Source organism: Neolamprologus multifasciatus, chromosome 15 (assembly GCF_963576455.1).
Source record: "Neolamprologus multifasciatus chromosome 15, fNeoMul1.2, whole genome shotgun sequence".
In the NCBI taxonomy this organism is placed as follows: Eukaryota; Metazoa; Chordata; class Actinopteri; order Cichliformes; family Cichlidae; genus Neolamprologus; species Neolamprologus multifasciatus.
The window spans coordinates 24,798,173-24,820,723 of record NC_140453.1 but is presented as its reverse complement, the minus strand read 5'-3'; the positions used below and the strand labels follow the sequence as shown (position 1 = coordinate 24,820,723).

General features: G+C 41.3%; 1 long non-coding RNA gene across 1 annotated transcript in view; it reads right to left on the bottom strand.

The window, feature by feature from the left end:
- Nucleotides 1–744: 744 nt before the first annotated feature.
- The window catches only part of LOC146502159 (uncharacterized), a 125,966-nt gene continuing 104,159 nt past the window's right edge, over nt 745–22,551 (bottom strand). The window contains exon 2 of the long non-coding RNA XR_014869516.1: nt 745–835. This is a non-coding gene — a long non-coding RNA (uncharacterized LOC146502159). The remainder of the gene's footprint in view (nt 836–22,551) is intronic.

Here is a 22,551-nt window from a genome sequence, read left to right as displayed (position 1 = left end):
AATCTGCAGGGTTTTAATAGTTTTGCAATTTTCATTAGTTTTTATTTTTATTTAGTTTTGACTTCAGATTTTCAATTTTATATCAGTTTTAATTAGTTTTTACCAATTGTTTGCTAGTTTAGTTTAGTTTTTATTTTTTTGAAAATCCTTAGTTTCAGTTTAGTTTTGATTAGTTTCAGTTATAGTTTTAGTTGTGTTTGCAATAATTAAGTGTAACAAAATCCCAGTTTCATCATATCAGTCATTCTCTTCTGCTTATCCTTGGGTATGTTGCTATTCCAGCTACCATACCCTGCACCCTGGACAGGTCGCCTGTCTGTCGCAGGGCTAACACGCAGAGACAGACAACTCACATTCCCACCTATGGGTTCTTTAAATAAATAAATAAATAAATAAATAAAGGCAGATGAACAACCATTGATACCAGACAACTATAAAATGTATATCTTGGCCCCAATGAGACTATTAACTCTCGCAGCACCGGGTGTTCGTAATTTTGGTTCAAGTGAATTGATAAACTTTTTGAAGGCAATTGACTCACACAGTTGTGTAGATATCCCCGTCCTGTTGTGTCGGGATGCATCACGCTGCTTTGCCTGGGGTTAGCTTCTGTTTTCTGGGGATGAGGGTTGAGTGTGCTCCCTTACCTTCTCAAGGTAAGCTAGGTTAGCCTTCATGTGTGAGCTTTTCAAGTGCACTTTAAGGTTTGTGGGATTTTTTTCCCTTTAGAAATGTCCCTCATAATTTGTCTGTTTCCTTTTTTTTTTTTTTTTTTTTTTTTTTTTTTTTTTTTTTTTTTTTTTTTTTTTTTTTTTTTTGCCTGTCCCGTTTGGTTCTTTTGCCATCAGAATTATTGTCTAAAGGCGAAGAAAGATGCCCAACGGATTTTCTTTACCAAATTGACCATCCCAGCTTTGCCGTAATGGTCCATTTGATTCACCTTTTATTCTTTATTTTATTTTCACTTGCTGAATACGGGACAGACTTGACTGGGGGAAAGAAAAGGGAGAAAGAAAGAGGGGAAGAAAAACAGTTGAGAAGAGGGACGGGGGAGAAGGGCAAAAAACAAAAACCAACAGAATAAGCAGAAGAAAAAAAAAAAAAAAAAAAAAAATACATATATCGATCACCTGGATCACCTGTTGAGAAAGAAAAAAGAAAACAAGCAGAAGAAAACGAGAGTAATACAATAAACCACATCACAATGATATATGGGAATATGACAGTAAATACTAAATATTAAACATTATTGTGCAGCACGTAAGATCGACAGCACAGTGTGCATTGAGGTAGGAGCCAAAAAGGGTGTAGTTTGTGTGTGTGATCACCCGTGTGTACACCTGTGAGCATGGACGCGCTTGTTTTCTTAAAAGGTTCCCTCATGTAATGATCTGCTAGAGGGTGTGGGGGGCCACTGCCCCGTCCTCCAGGGCATGAAGCAGGTATGGAGGAGATCAAAACCCCAGACATCCAGAGGCCCCCAGAACACAAGAGACCAAGGAAGACCAACAGAGGGGCAGCCGCGCCACTGTCCCAGAAAGAGCTGAGGAGAGTCCCAGATGAGGGGTCACCCAGCAGCCACGGAGCAGAAGCCAGCTGTGCCTGAGTGACCGAGCCCCAGGCCGAGAGGCCGGGGGCACCCCACCTCCGAAGTGGCCCAAGCGAGCCCCAGGCTCCAGGCCCCGATAAGCAGCCGCCAAGGAGTGAGCCGGTGTGTACCCGGACGCCCACCCCCGGACACAAAGAACCACCAACGCACCGACGTCTGAGGGAGTCCGCCCCCGGCAGGGGAAGTGGTGGGGGGAGATAGGCCTCCAAACCTTGGAGGGCCTGAGCTGTCCTCAGAGAGGTGGCATCTGATACCCAACCTGACATACAGACACAGACATACAGGCACACACAGATACAAACATCCATTCCCACCCTCATGCTCTCATATGCACTTACTCCACACTCAACCAACGTGGAGACAGACATAAAGAGACGCTGTACACACAATCACACTCCCCAAGCGTACTCTACGAACCGGGTCTAGGTACCCTTGCCCCTGGAGGGGGGAACCGCACCCAGACCCAGGTTGTGTTACCCTTTTCCCTGCAGTGGGGAGAAGCAGACCGCCCCGACTCCGCAGCAGCAGGGAGGCCCCACACTCCGGACCCCAGTCGGACGGCCAACTCCTCCTCCTAGCCCCCCTGCTCCAGCAGAAAGCAGAGAACGAGGGTGAGAGAAGACTCCTAACCTCCCTCCACCCGCTCATTGTAGTGTTGATGTATGTGTGTTCTAAGGTGCGTTTAAAACCCAGGAGGGCATGGAGCTACCTGCCAGAGAGCAGCAGGTAAGCGCATAGTCCCTCCTGCTAGCCCTCAATGTCTACGTGTATTTAAAATTGAGAGGTGGGCAACGACGCCGGGGGTGAGGTGTACACCCTGATGGTAATTGGGATTCCGTGTAGCGTGCCCACCCCCAAGATCCTATATTTATGTGTAATGAGAATGTGAGTAATGTGAATGTCTAAGTTGCGGGATAAAATTGAGGCAGAGGCAGCCAGAAGGGGACAGAGGGGGGGGGGTTACCTCCTCTGCACCCTGGTGACACACCCCCACTCCAAGGCCCTGCATGTGTGGGTGGTTGTGGTGGAGCGGGAAGAGGGAGGCAGCTGGAGATGGGGAGGGAAGGAAGGGAGGAGCAAGTGACCCCTCCCTGGGGCCAGCTCCCCCGCTGACCCCAGTAGGCACCCCCATACTCCGCGACCCACCAGGGAAGGGGGGCCCAGGCCCATCCGAACCGGGGCCCAGCGCAGCGGCGCCGCCCGGCCCCACAGAGCCCGGGGCAGTCCACTCAACCCCACAATAGAGAAAACTGCACCCACCCCATCATCCACTCATCTTCCAGACTACATAAGACAATAGACGCCCAGGCTGAGATCTTCCTCCACCTCTCCTGTATCTCCCCCTCTTGCAGAGAGAGTTCCTGAGAGAGGAAAGCCCCTGCAAGATGTGACAACCCCCCCCCCACCAGTTGAAGAGCCCCCCAGCTGGCTCGGCGCACCGGCGGCACCCTGCGCCAGTGGCGGGCCCCCATATACCCACCGGCCCACAACCCCGGCAACACACCAACCAGGACCCAGGCCCCCGAGGCCCGGCCAGGGCCCCAGGCCAGAGCCGGAGCGCCCCCAGAACCTCACGCCCGTCCCGGACCCACCCAGGGGCAGCCAGGCCACCAGGTCAGTAACCCCCGTCCGTCAGCACAGACCCTCCCCTAGCCCCGCTGCACGTAGCCACGAGGAAGCCGTCACCTAAGAGCCAACAGAGCCCCTAATTGGCCATGACCGCTACCCCGGGTTGAGCCCCCCAAGGAAGATGCTCCCGGGGAACCCCCCGACGCCCCAAGCCTGACCCTACCCCCACACCAATCACAACAGTGAAGGCGAGACCAAAATATGACCCCCCACCCCCACTAGGTGATGGAGCTGATCAGAGGAGCCCAGAGCGATTGATCTGATGTGGTGGCAGAGGCTGTATCAAGACTAATGTAATCTAATAGATAATTTCTATATTGGTTAGAATTAAGATTGTTTTTATTTTTCCAGTTCATGAGGACTGTTTTCTTGGCTATGCATAGAGCAGTGAAAACCATATGGGCTATATTCTTTTCTGAAGTGACATTATCTAAGCTGCCCAACAAACACACTAAGGGGGAAGTTGGAATGTTACATTTCAGACACTTTGATAAGTCTTCACATATCTCGCGCCAAAACTTCTGAACTGGTGGACAGAACCAAAGAGCGTGGATATAATTGTCCGGTGAATTGGTTTGGCAGTGTGAGCAGTTGTTGGTAGATGCAAAGCCCATCTTGAACATCCGATGACCTGTATAGTGCACTCTATGTAGTATTTTGTATTGAATTAATTGAAGACTGGGATTTCTGATTAGATGAAAGGTTTTTAAGCAAATCTGAGACCAGAAGTTTTGGTCTAAGTTAACTGATAAATCCGCTTCCCATTTTGCAATAGGAAGTGATATTGATTCATCTGTTTTAGAAAGCATTCTGTATATTTTGGATAGTAATTTGGGGGTTTTAAGAGTAAAAAATTGAACCACACTTGGTGGTGTTTGTAGTTCAACTTGACCCAGTTTAAATTTCTTTTTTATTATGGATTTAATTTGTTGATATTCTAAAAATCTTTTCTTGTTGATCCCATATTGTGTAACTAGTCTGTCAAATGAAATAAATTCTGTTCCTTCTAGTATATGTTCTACATATTTGATTCCTTTACCATTCCAATCTGAAAAGTTTATCATATTATTGTTTTGTAATATGTCAGGGTTGTTCCAGATAGGTGTACGTTTGCATGGGATTAATGAAGACTCTGTCAACTTCAGAAACTCCCACCATGCTGTCAGAGAAGAGCTGATGTTGATGCTTTTGAAGCATTCATGTCGTTGGATGTTTGAGCTGATAAATGGTAGATCTGAAATCTCTAGATTATTGCAAAGTGCTTGTTCTACATCTAGCCAAGGTTCATCTAAGAGGGTATGTTTTAGCCATCCTGAGATAAACTGAAGCCTGTTGGCTAAGAAGTAGTGCTGAAAGTTAGGTAGTTCTAATCCTCCTTTATCCTTGGTCTTTTGTAGTGTTTTTAAGCTTATACGTGGGGGCTTATTTTTCCAAAGGAATTTGGACATATATGAATCTAGAGATCTGAACCAATCTTGCGGCAGTTTAGTTGGGATCATTGAGAATAAATAATTTATTTTTGGTAATACCATCATTTTTATAGCAGCAACCCTTCCCATGAGTGATATGGGTAGACATTTCCATCTAGCCAGATCACCTTCTACTTTCTTTAAAAGTGGGGTATGGTTTAATTTAGTTAGATCTGCAAGCTTGGGAGAAATATTAATACCTAAATATTTTATATTTCCCGATTGCAGTGGAGTAGAAGAGGAATTATGGAAGCAGCAATTAATAGGAAGGACTGTAGATTTTGACCAGTTAATTGAGTAATCTGATATTCTTGCAAAAGAGTTTATCAATTCAATCACCCCAGTGATATTGGTTTGTGAATTTTGGAGAAAGAGTAACACATCATCAGCATAAAGGCTGATTTTATGTTCTACGTTCTTGCATTTTATGCCCTTAATTGCTGAATTCTGTCTAATTGCTGCTGCTAGTGGTTCGATAAAAATTGCAAACAGTGAAGGGGAGAGTGGGCATCCCTGCCTGGTGCCCCTCAGGAGACATAAGCTGGAGGATGTCTGGTCATTTGTTCTGACACAAGCTGTTGGGGAATTATATAATATTTTTAACCAGTTGATGAAAGAAGATCCAAAACCAAATTTGTGTAAAGTTGCAAATAGAAATTTCCAGTTAACTCTGTCAAACGCTTTTTCTGCATCTAAGGAAAATATTGTAGTTTCAAGGTTTTTACTGTATGAGTAGTCTATCAAATTAAGTAATCTACGTGTATTTGTTGATGAGTGCCTACCTTTTATGAAACCAGTTTGGTCAGGATGAATTAAGAGGGGGGTTATTTTCTCTAGTCTCTTCGAGAGAGCTTTGCAGATTATTTTGAGGTCTACATTAATAAGGGATATTGGACGATAGCTTGAGGGATATACAGGGTCTTTGCCTGGTTTTAGCAGGAGATTAATGTTTGCAGAATTCATATTTGATGGAAGTCTGCCCTTTTCTTTGATTTCTAACAACGTTCTGTAAAAAACTGGTGCTAGAATCGTCCAGAATTCTTTGTAGAATTCTGCAGGAAAGCCGTCTGGACCTGGAGCCTTATTATTGGACATATTTATCAGGGCTTCCTGGAGTTCACCTGATGTCAGTGGCGAATCCAGTGCCATTGCTTGAGATTCTAATAATTTTGGGAGAGTTATGTTGTCTAAAAATTGATCAATTTCCTTTTTAGATGGGTTTATTTGTGGTGAATACAACGTTTTATAGAAATCCCTGAAAATGTTGTTTATTTGTTTCGGTTCATATATTGTGTTCCCAGATGAATCTTGAACAGCACATATAGTTGTTTTTTCTTTATTTATTTTTAACTGGTTTGCTAGAAATTTACCGGATTTATTACTATGTTCATAATTTTGTAAGCGTAGTCTTTGTACTAAGAATTTTGTTTTTCTATCAATTATCTCATTTAATTCTAGTTTTGTTTTGCGTATTTTGTTCAATGTTTCCTGATCTTGGTGGGACGCGTAGGCTTCTTCTAGTGATTTGATGTTTTTTTCTAATTCCTGAATTTTTTTTTTTTTTTTTTTTTTTTTTTTTTCTTTTTATGTGATGAGAAAGAAATTATTTTACCTCTCATCACAGCTTTCCCTGCTTCCCATAAAACAGAAGCTGATGTTCCGGGAGTGTCATTAAAGTCTAAATATGAAGTCCACTCTTTTTTAAAATATTTAATAAAGTCTTCATCATTAAGCAGTGATGTATTAAATCTCCAGTTTTTACTTGGCATAGTATTATTCTTGTGCATTAGTGTTAGAGATACAGGAGCATGATCGCTGACAGCTATAGGTTGAATCTCAATGTCTGAAATGTCGCTCAGCAGTGAGCTGCTGACCAAAAAATAATCCAGACGAGAGTAGGAGTGATAAACATGTGAGAAAAAAGTATATTCCTTACTGGTGGGGTGAAGGGAGCGCCATGCATCGCAAAGACCAAAGTCGCTCATATACTGTTTGATTATATTTGTGGACTGCCAATTACGCTGAGTTCCTGCTGTATTGAGCCTATCCATTTCTTCATTCAGTCCAAGGTTGAGGTCGCCTCCAAGCACAAGTGTGCCATCTAAGTGTTCAGAGAGTGCACTGAAAAAACCGTGAAAGAATGAGGGATCATCAACATTTGGACCATATACACTTACAATACATAGATTTTTATCAAGTATAGATAGTTTAATGATTAAGAATCTGCCCTCTGGATCTATAACTGTATCGAGTACTGTGAAATTAATTTTTTTATGAATTAAAATTGCTACTCCCCTTTGTCTAGAATTATAACAGGCTGAGAACACATTAGGAAACTCAGGTGTTTTAAGTTCATTCGAACCTCTAAGAGGTCTGTGGGTCTCTTGTAAAAGGACAACATCTGCCTGTAGTTTTTTGAGTTGGTTAAATATTTTTAACCTCTTTTCTCTGGAGCCAGCTCCATTTACATTCCATGTAACGAATCTTAGTGCACCCATAGATGTCTGTGCATAACTAGGGGTGTACTCTGTGTGTGTCGCTTAGACAGGTGGAGAGAATATATCACTTGTTCATAAATAAGGAGAGGGAGAGAGAGAAAAAATGTGTGGCGAGATGCTCCCCGAGTCTGACTATGTGTTTGCATATTTACTAATATGAGTATGCTTGGCTTAAGTGTGTGTATCCTGTAGGTCTGTGTGCGCTGTCTGACTGATGTAAATGTGCTGCCGTTGAGCGCATGACTGTGCGTGATCGTGCAGTGAGTAAGTGTCGAAATAAATGATGTTGTTTGTGGAAGAGTGTGGAAGCAGGTGATCGAAGCAGTGAAAGAAATAAAGAAAGAAACCAAGGACGAGGGTGAGCAGCATAAAAACAAGAGGGGGAAAAGAGAGGAAAAAAAAAAAAAACGAGAAGAGAGAAAAGAAAACGTAAACATTCCAATTAAATCACTGACGGAGAGTGACGGTGTTAATATTGCTATGAAATCACACTTAAGATGTGATTTGATACCGGTAAGTTAAACAAATGTTAATCCAAGTTAGTGTGAGTGGATAGGGAAAGGGTGTAGCGGATTCTTATCTGGTCTGAAGTTAATACAGCCACGGAGTGATGTTGGGGTCGCGGTGGAGCTGTCCGTCCACGTACAGCCGGTCCACAGCGATGACAGCGCGGGAGCCTTTCTGGATGAAGCCGCGTCGAAGTGGGAAGAGGACCCTGCGTCGTTCCAGGATCTCTTTGGGGAACTGATCGTTCACGCTGAAGTCCGTTCCTTTTAATTCCCTGCCGCGGCTTTTCACATGTTGTTTTTGTTTGAAGTGGCCGAATTTGGCCACGATAGGACGTGGTCTCCCGGCCGTAGCCCGAATGGGGCCGAGGCGATGCACCCTATCGAAGACGATGTTCTTCACCATGTCCTCCGGCAGCTTCAGGTGGGTTTTGATGAAGCTTTTTACCGTGGTCTCCGCGTCCTCTCCAGCAGCTTCTGGAATACCAGAAAATACTAGATTATCACGCATGCTACGAGCTTGTAGATCAATAACCGTTTCTTTTATTTTTTTATTTTCTCTATTTAGCTGAGTAACATTTTCTGTGAGAGATTTCACCGACTCCCTTAGCGTGGCATTTTCAGCAGCGAGCGTTTCCACTTGCTGCTGGCTGAACTCCAGGGATTCTCGCAAGCATTTAAATTCCCGGTGAAGAATCTCCACCAGGGACAGCCTTGCGTCGAAACTGGACAATCGCTTGTCGATTGACTCCAGTATGTCGGCAATATCTTTGCCAGCTGGCGATGTTGTGCCGGGGGAATCTGCCGGGCGTTGTCTTTTCGACGACGGCGTCTCAGATTTGGCCGGGGAAGCTGTACTCTGGGCCTTCTTCATCACGAGATCCTGAAAGCACTGATCAATATAATCTTGGAGAGCGTCTAAACTCTCCCCGTTGTTCTCCAGGGTGTTGGAGATAATTTAGACAAATATTGTTAGTTATGAGACAATTGATAAGTGTATTTGGTAATACTGAAGCTTAAAGAAATTTGTTCAAATCTAAACTACCATTTGCTTTAATTTTCCGCCAAAATCTCCGGCGTCTGACGTCAGTTACAACATTAGTCGCTTACCTTGACTGTCACTTCCGCCTCTGACTGCCGCTCGGTCACCTGACTCTATGGTTATGGTCTATTTGTCTGTTTCCACTACAAGACACTTGCTTTATCCAAAACACAGTCATATTCAAAGTAATCCCAAATTGGACTCTGGCTCCCGACTTTTCCTGACATGATTCTGTGCGTGGACGGAGCAGCAACACAGACGACTCGACTAACGTACTTGCCACCTGCTGGCATAATTAGACAGCAAGAAAAAAATCTGTAAACTAAACTTCACGCACACATCAGTGAAAACTAAACACATTTTTGCTATAAATTCAGTTAATTTTAGTTAGTTTTGTGAACACTCATTATAGTTTTAGTTAGTTTTCCTTTTTTTGTTTTTATTTTTATTTCCGTTAACGAAAATGTTTTTTCACTTCTAGTTTTAGTTATTTCGTTAGTTTTCGTTAACGATAATAACCTTGTCAATCTGATCAAAAAAAGTTAATGAATCAGTAATTAAATATTTTGAGGAGTATAAATTTGAGTAAAATTTGTGTTTTTCTTCCGCTATGGTCTTATGATTTGTGCATTCCTCCCCATTTACGATTAATGTATTAATAGATTTCTTTTCTTGCCTCCGTTTCTCCAAATTGTAGAAATATGAAGAACTTTTCACCTTCTTCTATCCATTTTGCACGAGCTCTAATGTAAGCTCCATGAGCCTTTTTCTTGTATAGATCATCTAATTGAGCCTGTAAAGACAAAAGGGATTTCTTATCAGCCTCTGACATAAAATGTCTATTACAATAGTTATTTATATTGTAAAGTAATTTACTGTTACCTTCTGTTGTCTACTTTTCATTTTACTAAACGTAATTGAAAATTCTCTAACTTTAAATTAAAAAAATTCCCATCTATGTATGTAATTGCCAATTGTTACACTGTTGTAAATTTTATGGAGGAGCTCTTTAACTATCTTAACATACCCATCATCAATTGATAGATTTGCATTAAATTTCCTTCCTTTTTCATTTAAATTACTTTTTTTTTTTTCAGGGTTAAGTTTAAAAGAAATAATACTGTGATCTGTCAACGGGGCTGCTGAGATAGGAACATGTGAAACATATCTATATAGTAAAGTCAACCCAACCACAGTATGGAATGCCAGGACTGCCATAATGAATTAATTAAATGCACCATTAAATAATAAATTAAATGTGGCAATAATTAATTTAAATTTGAAATAATTAATTAAAATGGGAAATAATTAAATAAATATTTTTTGACACATTTAATTAATTACTTATTTATTTCACATTTTTATTCATTATTGCCACATTTAAATAATTATTTAATGGTGTATTTAATTAATTCATTTTGGCACAGTTGACTCCTTCAGGTCTCACCATAAATTTATTTTATCTGTCAACCTCACCCATCAAACCCAGGGGGCGGAGTTAACGCTGATCGAGTCAGAACCATTGCTTTGGCCTGGTGGCCATTGTTTTTAGAAGGCGTTACTGCACACCAACAACTGCCATGTGGAAACTAACAGAACTGAACTTTGAAAAACCCTGTTTGTGTGTCACCAAATACCGTTTTAATATTTTTTAGCCGAGAATGTAGCGTTTTAATCTTCAGATGTCTGGTCGGTTTGTCAAGATACAGCCTCTTTGCAAAAGTGCTTCGATGAATTTGGAGATGTCTACCCAGCCCAGTCTCACGGCAAAGCGTGGGATAGACCCGCTCGCCTCGCAAGCAATCGAGCTGTTCTTACCACCGACAAAGCGCAGGCCCCGGTACACAGCTGTAATAACCCCCGCTGTTCACTGACTTCATTTACTGAGGTTATATTTATCGAGTTTTTATCTCCTGATGTTCGTATGTGTCATACGTGTTCCAGTCGCCAATTCTGAATTATAACTAACATTAAAAACATGTTTAAAGAGGAGAGAGAGCAAAAAAATTTGATTAACATCTGATGTTTGGGTTTTTCTTCAATAATCAGCGTGACCTGATAAACGCATAAAAGAAATAACGTTGGTGTTTCCGTCATGTAGTAACTGTTAGGTTTAACTGTACAAAGGTTGTTTGACACTATGAAACACATACAAACTTCATGATGTTCGCCTCATTTTTTTATTGTGAATATTAATCATGAGGGTAAACGACCCTGTACACCACGGAGCGAGGTCAGCATGTCCACGATATCTTCAGCTCTCTGAGTTAACACACAGTTTCCCAGCTGACTAATCTAACGGTCATCTACGAATAATTCACGGGTCATATCAATATTATTTTACAGAAAATCATCCTTATTACTGCCAACTATTCCAGATACCATCAACTGTTAAAGGAAAATATCAGGATGAGTGTCTGTGAGCTGAGAAGGACGTGAAGCAAGCAGTTTATCCCAGAGCTGAAGCTGCTCTGTGTGCAGAGATGAGCTCAGATTCCTGCTGTGATTGATCAACAGTCACAGAAATGTAGACTTGTAGTTATTACTGCAGCATGGTCACAGCAGATACTGATAGACATGTATTATGAGGATGGATGATCAAGTTTCTCACTCTCTCCTTTAAATCTCAGTTTTTTTTCTTCACAGTTTATCTGTTAATTTATTAATGAATAACACTGAAAGAGTTTCTGTTATATTTCCCCTTGAACATCACCTTATTAGGGCGGCATTATGAAGTAGCCCCCCTCCAAAGAATGAATAAATGAATGATGATAATAATAAAATGATTAAAAAGCAGAGCTCAGAGTGGTAGAATGGTCAAACATGGATCCACGGGTGGTTCAACTGCATTTGGTGACGTGACTAAAGCAAATCTTTAAAATAATCCCACCATCAACGGGATGTTGTCTTCTTTACTACGGTTACTTTACTTGGTCACCGTGTGAATTTCTTTTAAATGAACCAAAGTCTTTTATTTGTTGGTTGTTGCATATTTAACCTCTACAGTCAGGAAAGGAGGAGATGAGGCCTCTACATTGTTGGGTTGCAGCTGTGGTTCAGGTTAGAGTGAGTGTCCATGGAATAAATGTAAGTCAGTGAACTGGAAACATGACTGTGTTAAAACTTTTTTTTCCTTTTTATAATGAGTCTAATCAAAGGTGTACAGAAGTATCTCCACTTTGACTTTTCTGTGTCACCATCAGAGCTTCTGCACAGTGTGTTTCTGGGGCAGATAACATTGCAGCATTATGGAGACATTATGGAGACAAAAAGAAAAGTGTCTGGATTTCTTTAAGTTTAACTTAAAGAAATCCAGACGCTTTTCTTGGACTGTTGGTTTCAGTGTTTAGTGTCATTCACACACTCCCTCAGACTCTTCACACACACTGATTTGCTGACATAAACACACTCCTGTGTGCTTTCTTGGCTTCACACACACACTGAGGACCATCTACAGACTGTGTGCTCCGTCTTCTTTGTCTTTGGAGCCGAACTCTGACAAAGTTAGGAACAAAACTTTCTCCAGCATGTGAACCTTCCTCCTAGACTCAGTCTGAGCAGTCAGACCACATATTTCTAAAGCAGCACATGAAGGTGTGGCTCACACACACACAGGTGAAGGAAACAGCTGCAGTATTAAAAACTGCTTCACTGTCTACAAATATATGAACTGAATGTTTCTTTCAGGCTGTAAAAACCTTATTTATACTCCATTACAGTCCTGCATTCAGAGTATTACTTCTATTATATTAGTACATGTATTTTATTCTGATGAACACATTAAAAACTCTGAGCTGGATTGAATCCATTGAATCAGAGTCCAGGACTCAGACTAAACACACTGAATGTGTCCTGAGCTCGGCCGCTGGTCCACAGTTACTGCTGTCAGAGTCACTGTTACTGAGTTAGCTTAGCTAGCAGAGCAGCTAGCAGTTAGAGTATGAACTCTGTAAGCAGTCAGCTCGGTTCTGGACATTGGCTGTATCCCAATTCAGGGTCTGCAGCCTTAAAGTACGCAGCCTCAACGGTCCTCAAGGGCCGCGTACTCAAAGACCGCTAAGGCCGGAAGTGTGAGGCTTGTGAAATGGGACGGTCTAGCCTCTGTCGCGCTGCCCAGGTTGCCTAGCAACCATGATAGCTGGAAACGTGTGGTTGACAGAAATGACGGAGAACATATTTTGTTAGTTTGTTTGTTTCTACATGAGCTTTGTGTGATTTAATAAGTATCAGAGGCTGAGACCACAGGACTGTAAAACATGATTGTTGGGCTTCATATCTGTACTGAACAGTCATATAGGTTTAGCTAGTAAATAACAATTAGTTAATGTTGTTCATGAGACTAAAGTCAGTGTAAATATGATATGGCCAATATTATAGTTATTATATTAATCATTATTAGTTATTACAGCAGTGAGTTTGAACTCTCAAATCAAATCACTTCGCCTCTGTCAGTGCGCCCCAGGGCAGCTGTGGCTACAATGTAGCTTGCCATCGCCAGTGTGTGAATATGAGTGTGAATGGGTGAATGACTGAATGTAGTGTAAAGCGCTTTGGGGTTCTTAAGGACTAGAAAAGCGCTAAACAAATGCAGGCCATTTACCATTTACCATTTACTTCTATTGTCACATCACATGTGCAGGTACACTGGTACAGCACATGTGAGTGAACTCTGTGTCAAATACTGAGCTTCAGTAAAGATTCAAGTTGCAGTTATTTATATGTCCTATCACCTTAAATCTTCACTCAAAGACACTCAATCTTTGACAGTGTATATATAGATGTATCATATATAAGAGACAAATGTTGTTCCTTCAGTATGTTGGCATTACTAAATTTGGCTCAATGCTTACATATATGTGTAAAAAGCAAATGTACGAGCTGTGATAACTGTGTCTGATAGAATGAAGAGTAGACTGATATATTAAATATTCCTTTATTGGGTGAGAAAATCAGACCATGTCATAACTGCTTTAAGTCATACAGAATAGATATCAGAGCCTTAAACAGGCTGACTTCTGCTAAATGGGTCAAACTGGGCAGAAAGTATACAAACACATAACATCCTTATAGAATATGATGTAACACTATAGATCAACTTACCTCAGAATATATAAAGCATATAAAAATTACAGCAATATGATGCAACAAACACAGCAGTGCTACTAATCCAAAATACTCAAAGCTTCATAGAACTGAAACAAACATTTATTTTTTAGGTCCATTCTGCTGCTGATACATACTTTAGGTTTCTGAACATTAAACTTGTTTCTGCCTTTCATAGTGTGTAACTTGAAGGCCCTGAGTACTTTCTCCCACACTGAAAACACTGGAATGATAAAATTATTTGAACATTACCTAATAAGATTGATTCAGGACAGACAATTAGTTATGTTAAACTTTCCTAGCAGTCCTTCACAAACAGTCTGTCTATTCTCTCCATCTGTCAGCTGCTGCTGGCTCTTCCTCCTCCTCTTCCTCACACACTGCTGAGTTTGTCCTGGTGGATCACCAGGGGTGCAAAGCCTCACAGATGATGTGCAGCAATGGGTCCCTCAGTCTGTCCTCACTCTGGACACTTGCAGTTGTCACACATGGAAATCAAATGTGTGATAAGCTGCAGGATTCAAACACAAGTGTAACTTATAAATACATGTTCATACTTTTATTACACAATCAGAGAGAAAGAAAAAGAGAGAGAGTGCAGGGCAGACAGACAGGTGACAGTCTCAGGTGTATACACTGCTACAAAACAGGAGGATTTAGTGTTTGTGTTATTACGAGTGCTAAACAAGAAGAGTTCCCAGATGGTACAGTGGACACGTGTGACTCCTGTGATTAAAGCATCTTTCTTTCAGCTTAACGAGTGAACCGTCAGCTCGTTCAAACACATGTTAAAGTCCGTTTGGCTCGACACCACCGAACAGAGGCAGCAATATAACATAGCTAACATTAACAGTGCAGTGAATCCTGCTTGTGCTGTGATATTCAGGACTGCAAACCGAGCAGCATCACTGACTTTCAGCTTGTTGTGTTTGTGGATATATGACTGACTTTAATTATCCACAAAATCATCACATTCTCTGTAAGATTAAGGTCGACTATTGTATTATTATTATATTTTAAAGGCTTTAAAAGCAAGTAAAAGCTGAACGTACAAACATCGCTAATGGCAAATAACTTTGCCGACATGTGGCCAACAGTAATGTTTTAATTCAATTCAATTCAATTCAATTCAATTTTATTTATATAGCGCCAAATCACAACAAATGTCGCCTCAAGGCGCTTCATAGATACAGAGAAAAACCCAACAATCATATGACCCCCTATGAGCAAGCACTTTGGCGACAGTGGGAAGGAAAAACTCCCTTTTAACAGGAAGAAACCTCCGGCAGAACCAGGCTCAGGGAGGGGCGGCCATCTGCTGCGACCGGTTGGGGTGAGAGAATGAAGACAGGATAAAAGACATGCTGTGGAAGAGAGACAGAGGTTAATAACAGATATGATTCAATGCAGAGAGGTCTGTTAATACATAGTGAGCGAGAAAGGTGACTGGAAAGGAAAAACTCAATGCATCATGGGAATCCCCCGGCAGCCTACATCTATTGCAGCATAACTAAGGGAGGATTCAGGGTCACCTGGTCCAGCCCTAACTATATGCTTTAGCAAAAAGGAAAGTTTTAAGCCTAATCTTAAAAGTAGAGATAGTGTCTGTCTCCCGAATCCAAACTGGAAGCTGGTTCCACAGAAGAGGGGCCTGAAAACTGAAGGCTCTCCCTCCCATTCTACTTTTAAATACTCTAGGAACAACAAGTAGGCCTGCAGAGCGGGAGCGAAGTGCTCTAATAGGGTGATATGGTACTACAAGGTCATTAAGATAAGATGGGGCCTGATTATTTAAGACCTTGTATGTGAGGAGCAGGATTTTGAATTCAATTCTGGATTTAACAGGAAGCCAATGAAGGGAAGCCAAAACAGGAGAAATATGCTCTCTCTTTCTAGTCCCTGTGGGTACTCTTGCTGCAGCATTTTGGATTAGCTGAAGGCTTTTCAGGGAGTTTTTTGGACATCCTGATAATAATGAATTGCAGTAGTCCAGCCTGGAAGTAATAAATGCATGAACTAGTTTTTCAGCGTCACTCTGAGACAGGATATTTCTAATTTTAGAGATGTTGCACAAATGGAAGAACGCAGTCTTACATATTTGTTTAATATGTGCGTTGAAGGACATATCCTGGTCAAAAATGACTCCAAGGTTCCTCACAGTGTTACTGGAGGCCAAGGTAATGCCATCCAGAGTAAGAATCTGGTTAGATACCATATTTCTAAGCTTTTCAGCGCCGAGTACAATGACCTCAGTTTTATCTGAATTAAGAAGCAGAAAGTTAGCGGCCATCCAGGTCTTTATGTCTTTAAGACATTCATGCAGTTTAACTAATTGGTGTGTGTTATCTGGCTTCATGGACAGATAGAGCTGGGTGTCATCTGCATAGCAGTGAAAATGTATGCTATGTCTTCTAATGATGCTGCCTAGGGGAAGCATGTATAATGTAAACAGAATTGGTCCTAGCACTGAACCCTGTGGAACTCCATAATTAACCTCAGTGTGTGAAGAGGACTCTCCATTTACATGCACAAATTGGAGTCTATTAGATAGATATGATACAAACCACTGCAGTGCAGTACCTGTAATACCTACAGCATGTTCTAATCGCTCTAATAGGATATTATGGTCAACAGTATCGAATGCTGCACTAAGGTCTAGCAGGACAAGCACAGAGATGAGTCCACTGTCAGAGGCCATAAGACGATCATTTGTAACCTTCACTAAAGCTGTTTCTGTGCTGTGATGAACTCTGAAACCTGACTGAAACTCTTCAAATAAACCATTCCTCTGCAGATGATCTGTTAGCTGTTTGACAACTACTCTTTCAAGGATTTTTGATATGAAAGGAAGGTTGGAGATTGGCCTATAATTAGCTAAGACTGCTGGGTCTAGAGATGGCTTTTTGAGTAAAGGTTTAACTGCAGCCACCTTGAAGGCCTGTGGTACATAGCCGATTATTAGAGATAGGTTGATCATATTTAAGATCGAAGAATTAATTAATGGCAGGACTTCTTTGAGCAGTTTTGTAGGAATGGGGTCTAAAAGACACGTTGATGGTTTGGAGGAAGTAATTATTGAAGTTAACTCAGAAAGATCAATTGGAGAAAAAGAGTCTAACTTAACATCAATGGTACTAAGAGTAGCTGTAGATAATATTACATCTGTGGGATGATTATTGGTAATTTTTTTCTCTAATGATAAAAATTTTATTTGTGAAGAAGTTCATGAAGTCATTACTAGTTAACGTTAAAGGGATGGTTGGCTCAAAAGAGCTCTGACTTTTTGTCAGCCTGGCTACAGTGCTGAAGAGAAACCTGGGGTTGTTCTTATTTTCTTCAATCAGTGACGAGTAGTAAGCTGTTCTGGCGGAGGGATTTCTTATAAAGCAACAAACTATTTCTCCAGGCTAAATGATGATCCTCTAAATTTGTGACATGCCATTTCCTCTCCAGATTACGAGTCATCTGCTTTAGGGTACGTGTTTGAGAATTATACCACGGGGTCAGGTACTTCTGATTAGAGACCTTAGTTTTCACTGGAGCTACAGTATCCAGAGTCGTACGTAGTGAGGAGGTGAAATTATTAACAAGATAATCGACCTCTGTTGGGGTAGCGTTCAGATAGCTGCTCTGCTCTGTGTTGGTACAGGGCATTGACAATGATAACAGTGGCTGGATTATATTCTTAAACTTAGTTACAGCGCTTTCAGAAAGACATCTACTTTGATAAAGTCTACTCTCCACTGCTGTGTAATCAATTATTGTAAATGTAAATGTTATCGGGAAATGATCAGACAGGAGAGGGTTTTCAGGAAACACTGTTAAATGTTCAGTTTCTATGCCATATGTTAAAACAAGATCTAGAGTGTGATTAAAGTGGTGGGTGGGTTCTTTTACATTTTGAGAGAAACCAATTGAGTCTAATAACAGATTAAATGCCATGTTGAGGCTGTCATTTTTAGCATCTACATGGATGTTAAAATCACCCACAATAATTATTTTATCTGAGCTCAGAACTAAATTAGATATAAAGTCTGAGAAATCAGACAGAAACTCTGTGTAAGGCCCAGGTGGACGATAGATGATAACAAGTAAGACTGGTTTCTGAGTTTCACAGCTGGGGTGGACAATGTTAAGCATCAGGCTTTCAAATGAATTAAAAGTCTGTCTTTTAATGTTCCTCATTATTAAACATTTGCACATAAATAAGTGACATAATATTCAGTACTTACTTTTCACAGTTTACTCTTCGGCCGCTCCGCTTCTGCTGTCTGCGGCAAAATTATCCACACCGACTGCCGCGCTATGAATTGTGGGGTATATTGGGCCACGGAGTCTACACTGCCACAGCCTTAAAATTCAGGGAATTGAAGGACGCATTTGAGGGCCGCATTTCGAGCAGCCTTTGAATTGGGACGGCCTTTGGCGCACCACTGTGATGTAATCGGCCTTAAAATGCAGCCTTTAAGGCTGCAGACCCTGAATTGGGATACAGCCATTGTTACTGACATAAAGCTGCTCTCTGCAGCCATGTTTGACCTGCTGCTTTGTAGGACTACAGTAATGGAGGATTTGGAGGCTGAACTCGGCTCTGTGACACTTTTTGTAGTGAACTGATGAAAGCTGTGTCTCAGATGGATGTTAGTCCAACACATCAGACACGACCTCTGCAGCTCTCAGTTGATGTGCACATGAATGATTTGTGTTTCCTCTGCAGGTGAAGGTAGAAAGTGTGTGTGAACTGATGTGAACTGAGCAGCATGGATCAGTGAGGGCAGAGAGGAGGGAGTCCCTCCCTCTAAAACCACTCTGTGTGGGGAACATGAGAGCCAGACCAAAGCTCAGATGTGAGATGACCATCTCTAACTGTCCATGACTCTTCTCCATGTCACAGCTCAGCACTCACATCACTGCTCCATCATTATTCACACTCATACCTCTGTGTGTGTTGTTTTAAAGCCCGGAGCTGTGGGGCGTACCAGGCTCAGCTGGACATAACCTTAAAAACTAATCCAGAACCTGGACCTGAACCCAGCTGTGTTTCCTTAAAGAGCAACGAGTCGAGGAATTTTTTGTAAACTTTAAAGGATGTTCTTCTGCTGCTGAGAGGTAATGTGTGTCTAGATGTTGTTCCTGACTCTGTATTTTTGAATAAATCCTCATGTTTAATATCAGCTCAGCCCTTTTTCACACACATTTCTATGTTCGTGTGTGAAGCGGTGTGTGTTGGAGTGTTTCCACAAACACAGCAGTCAGAGTGGAAAGAGTGGATGTTGTAGGAGGTGTTTGTGTAGTGAAGAGGCTGAGTGTCTGTAGGACTCCAGCTGCTCCAGCAGGTGTCTCCTTTTTGCTTTGCTTCAAACACAGTGTAGGGAGGAGCTTCCACTCAGGTGTTTCAGGTGTTGCTGGATGGAGGAGGACAAATCGTTTTTCCCTTCAGTGACACTTCAGCAGCTCTATGTTCTGGGGAGATGTTTGTCTTTATGATGGTTTATGGATTATTGTTCTTACTTTGGTTAAACTGAGCAATACATTTTCCATCTAACATTTAAAGTAAATTTCCAGGTGGAAAAAAAAAGATCTGCAGCTTCAGCCTCTGTGATGTTTCACAGTCTGAAAGTAACAAATTCAACCAGAATTCAAACAAAGGCTTAATATACGTGTGTATTTGATATAATGCCAACAAGTACAAATAGGTGTTCTTACAGGTCTTAATCATAGAGATCTGATAGGTCTGACTTTCACAGTCAGCAATTTTGCTGCCTTTTATTCAAATGCTCCCACATTCATACAGAGCTTTTAATACCAAACTCCTTTGCAGTCCTTCTCCTCTCACACACGATCACACGACTGATTTGTCTGCAGCAGCTGTGTTACTGCTAGTATTTTATTATGTGTGTAATCTCCTCATATTGTTCCTATGGTTTAGTTTGACTTCCTTCTGCAAACTCAGCTGCTCTGTTGCTGATACACTTCTCCATGAATATGATTGATCAGATGCTGCCAACACCATGTGTTTCATGTGAACGCTCAGCTGAAACCCTGGGTTGACTTATCGAGTTAATAACAAGCTTCACGTGACTGTGAATGCTAAAGTGAATCCAGATAAAGGAAAGAGACCCTGCTAATGTTGGACTCACTCCCAGGAGGAAGTTCAACATAGCCAGCCATTCTTTGTGCTAGCTCAACCAAACCTGAAACCACAGTGCAGGATAATGATTATCACCTGTCTCTGTCAAGTACATTTAAAATCCACAAATAACAAACATAAATATATTTGATCATTAAAAATCTGTTTTCAATTAAAAAAGCATGAGCACACTGGTGGATTACAGAAACATGAAAACTCGTTAACAGTAAAGTTAATTTAGGCGTAAACAAAGAGTCAAACATACTTAAATAGAAGGACTGATGTTTGTGTTAAAAGCTGAAATACTGATTCAACTTCTTTACTCAAGTAAAGGTAAAAGAGTACAGGCTCTGAAATGTACTCACAGTATTAAAGTAAAAACTCGATCTTTGAAGGAACTTTCTGCCAGTTTTTGTGCAAAGTTACCAGAAATTCCACCTCCAACATTAATATGAGAAAATTATCTGAACTTTTATTCGAATGAATTTAATCAGCTTGAACATTTTATAGCACAAAGGTAGAAAAACCCCAAAGGAAATAAAAAAATAGCTCCATTTGCTGTTGCCTGCATTGTAGATGGGTGGCTTTGCCTCAACACCTAAACAGGAAAATGAGTTTAGTCAAGTATTAAAGTGGGATTGAAGAGGTCAGGAAACCAGAGATCAGGTGTTGTGGTGCAGCATGGTCACAAGAATCATTTAGAAATGGGTCAAAATATTTTCTCTTCTAGATTTTGTGCGCACAGTCTGATGTGCTGCTGCTCTGAGGTTTACTGCTCTCTGTGCACTTAGAAAACTGTAAGGTACAAGTAGATTTGACATAAGTTATAATGGCTGATTTCCATATAACCGTGGAATTCAAGGACTTAATCATTAAGTAGAAAGTTTGAAGAAAGTTTGAAGCCTAATCTTAAAAGTAGAGATAGTGTCTGTCTCCTGAATCCAAACTGGAAGCTGGTTCCACAGAAGAGGGGCCTGAAAACTGAAGGCTCTCCCTCCCATTCTACTTTTAAATACTCTAGGAACAACAAGTAGGCCTGCAGTGCGAGAGCGAAGTGCTCTAATAGGGTGATATGGTACTACAAGGTCATTAAGATAAGATGGGGCCTGATTATTTAAGACCTTGTATGTGAGGAGCAGGATTTTGAATTCTGGATTTAACAGGAAACCAATGAAGGGAAGCCAAAACAGGAGAAATATGCTCTCTCTTTCTAGTCCCTGTCAGGACTCTTGCTGCAGCATTTTGGATCAGCTGAAGGCTTTTCGGGGAGGTTTTAGGACTTCCTGATAATAATGAATTACAGTAGTCCAGCCTGGAAGTAATAAATGCATGAACTAGTTTTTCAGCATCACTCTGAGATAGGATATTTCTAACTTTAGAGATGTTGCACAAAGGGAAGAAAGCAGTCTTACATATTTGTTTAATATGTGCATTGAAGGACATGTCCTGGTCAAAAATGACTCCAAGGTTCCTCACAGCGTTACTGGAGGCCAAGGTAATGCCATCCAGAGTAAGAATCTGGTTAGATACCATATTTCTAAGATTTTCAGGGCCGAGTACAATAACCTCAGTTTTATCTGAATTAAGAAGCAGAAAGTTAGCGGCCATCCAGGTCTTTATGTCTTTAAGACATTCCTGCAGTTTAACTCATTGGTGTGTGTTATCTGGCTTCATGGACAGATAGAGCTGGGTGTGCTATGTCTTCTGATGATACTGCCTTGGTGATTTTAACATCCATGTGCTGTTACTCTAAATTTCTGGTCAAGGACTTTTTAAATATTATTGACTCTTTTAACTTGACCCAGTGGGTTACTGGTCCCACGCATGAAAAAGGTCACACACCAGACTTGGAGCTTTCCCACGGGCTGGATGTGTGCATCACTGAAATATCTGAGTTGGGCATCTCCGATCATTTTCCTGTGTTTCACTGTAACGCTGCGCTGCTTGGTAGATAAGCCGTGTGCCTCAGCGTGTAAAAAGTGAGCGCTTAATGCTCTAACAGCGCCGCTTTTTCTGCTGCCTTTATGGACTCTGGAATAATGAACTCCAGCTGTTAAAGTGTTGAGGACCTTTCGGACATTCTTCATTCTACCTGCACTGATATTTTGGACTCTATTGCTCCGTTCAGGACTCTGCGCGCTAAGCATTTATCAGAGCTGTGGTTGAATGAACATACGCGCTCCCTTAGACGTGACTGTAGACGCGCCGAAAGGAGATGGAAAAAGGACAGTTTGTATGTTTCTCTACAGATTTTAAGGACTTTCTGTCTTTCTGCTTACCGAGAAGCTGTAAAAACTGCAGACACAGTTTGTCTTAAACTTAGTGTCAGTAAACACTCACAGGCCTCAGGTACTTTTTAATGTCCTCGATTGCTTTCTTTGTTCACGTGATAAAATCTGAGTCATTTGTGATGATTTTTTAGCATTTAACTACAAGGTTCTATCTATTAGAGCTCTTGTCTCGCCGACTGCTGCCTCAGATCCGAGTCTTTCTCCTGTGTGCTCAGCTGTCTTAGAGCAGTTTGATCCTGTCTCAGATTTCAGATTTGAAAACCTGCTAAATCAG